Here is a 2,010-nt window from a genome sequence, read left to right on the forward strand (position 1 = left end):
AAATATGAAATTATTTTTAAGTGGTGAGGAGCCAGAAAAAACACGTCTACTCCATACGGTGCTCACTAGCGCCCCCTTGTGCCATTATTAATCTTTATTTATTAGTGTTTGTATAGTTATATAAATATATATTGATATTACTAAATAATTTATTAAATAAATTATGAACGGGTGTGTGCTTTATAATATGCTCTTCATACATCGATATCAGAATATTCCATTCCTATTCTATTGTTATAGCCACTAAGCATATTTAAATATGATGAACTATGTATTAAAAACATACTTAAAAATACAATTGTTTATAAATGTAGCTTTGATAGATGTTTGAATATGGTTTACAGTAACAAAAAAGTGTGTTATGATCGATTAAATGCGCTGATACGTCATTGTGCTTGTTAAACACATAACGCTGAGTGGAGTGGTGGACCGCTCCAAGATGGCCGCCCTAAATCTCGTCAGCGACAATAGGCGAGAGCGGTCCATGAGGGTCTATCCTTATATTATGTCTATGTACTGTTTTTCTCTCGCGTTCCGAGAAAAGACTTCCTGTCGTACGCATTTACGTGATGACGTAGGTGCGTGGCGATTACAGCTGCATTGTTGTGGGGGAAGAGAATCCCTAGCTGCCGCTGACCTGTGTCACTTCCTACTGATATTTCGTTGTCCAAACGGTCAGTAGTTGTTCCCATATATACGTAGAACCACAGGAACAATCTCTGTCGCCCTGGATACCAGTCGGTCACTTTTACTCGGTTCAGCTAGAGCCGCGACCGCCGTTGGATGGAACGGCCTGACTGTGGGTTTCACTGCCGCTGCTATCTACAGGCCGCGTCGCCATTGCTACCGTTTCTATAAACTCAGCTCGTGAAAACACAGAGGTAGGTTTTCCTTCGTTTCTTCACCACGTCTTAATTGCTAATTTGTGAAACTCCAGGGAAAATAAAAATAAAAAGTCGCATCCTTCAGTAAAGAAAACAAACTATTTCAGTGGAGTCAGTCTCTTGTTGTGTCGCCATATTTCCTCTCCCCTGTGCTAGCATGGTAACGTTAGCCTAATTCCTGGACGGAGTGTCCTTATGTTTTCAGCTGGCGTCCAGAGAGGCCACGGACTGTCTGGAGGGCATGATCAGATCGTCCTGACTGGTAACTCTGAGACGCTCCGTCTTATCGCAGAGATGACATGTTCTAGATATTGTTTTCAACGCTTTATTTCTTCGAGGTTAGCTCCGGGTCAACTTGGGCTAAGTTGACGTTATTCCGCTACAATTAGCTGAGAGCGGCTTTAGTCAGGGCTCCGCAACCAGTGGAGCCCTCGTTGCGGAGCGACCTTCCTCAGGCGGACCTGGACGCCGGCTGCTCCTGGTTGCTTGGCTTTCATTCATCCAGTGAACGCTTCGTTTCCAGCAGTCAAACAAGGCTTCTTTATTCCTTCAATTAAAGGTGTAGGAACAGTCCTGGGAGAGGCACATTTAAAGCGGAGGCGTTGTGGAAGTTTTTAGAAGCCATGCGTGCTTCCGTGTTGTATTTGCACCCTGTGCAGAGCGCTGTTCAACACATGGCTGACAACACAGTGCTAATGTTGTGACTGTAACTACCAGCATCCGCTCATTGGCGATGCCAACTTGTTTTCTTTCCCTGTCATATTAAATAAAGCACACCAGTGTTGTGGTACTCGAAGTTGGTCTTGGTCTTAAGACCATTTTTTGATGGTCTCGGTCTCGTCTCGGACTCGACCGCATTTGGTCTCGGTCTCGGGCGCTGAGGACTCGGCATTTTATTTCAAGACCAGTCAAGACCGCAACTGTGAAAATATCACTAAACGTGCAGCATTCTGTCCACTTTGTTAACATCTTTGTTTTCAGTGGATGCAAAACGCACCGATTAAAATCCAAGCAACTACGTGTTTCTGTTACTCCCCTCTCCCCTTCCCACCTTTCACTCGTGCAGGCGCTCCAGGACATGCGCAGTGGTTTCCTCTCAGCGGCAGAAAATGTTTGTCTAATCGTC

General features: G+C 44.7%; 1 protein-coding gene across 4 annotated transcripts in view; it reads left to right on the forward strand.

Annotated features, from left to right (window-relative positions):
- Positions 1-543: 543 nt before the first annotated feature.
- LOC106937946 (bromodomain-containing protein 1-like) overlaps positions 544-2,010 on the forward strand; it is a 32,214-nt gene continuing 30,747 nt past the window's right edge. For 3 of the 4 annotated variants that reach the window (XM_015019710.1, XM_015019711.1, XM_015019709.1), the window contains exon 1: positions 544-881. The gene's annotated coding sequence lies outside the window, so the exon portion shown is untranslated. The remainder of the gene's footprint in view (positions 882-2,010) is intronic. The other variant, XM_015019712.1, reaches the window with a different exon arrangement.

This window comes from Poecilia latipinna, unplaced genomic scaffold (assembly GCF_001443285.1).
Source record: "Poecilia latipinna isolate Pla-1442-1.1 unplaced genomic scaffold, P_latipinna-1.0 Scaffold2471, whole genome shotgun sequence".
In the NCBI taxonomy this organism is placed as follows: Eukaryota; Metazoa; Chordata; class Actinopteri; order Cyprinodontiformes; family Poeciliidae; genus Poecilia; species Poecilia latipinna.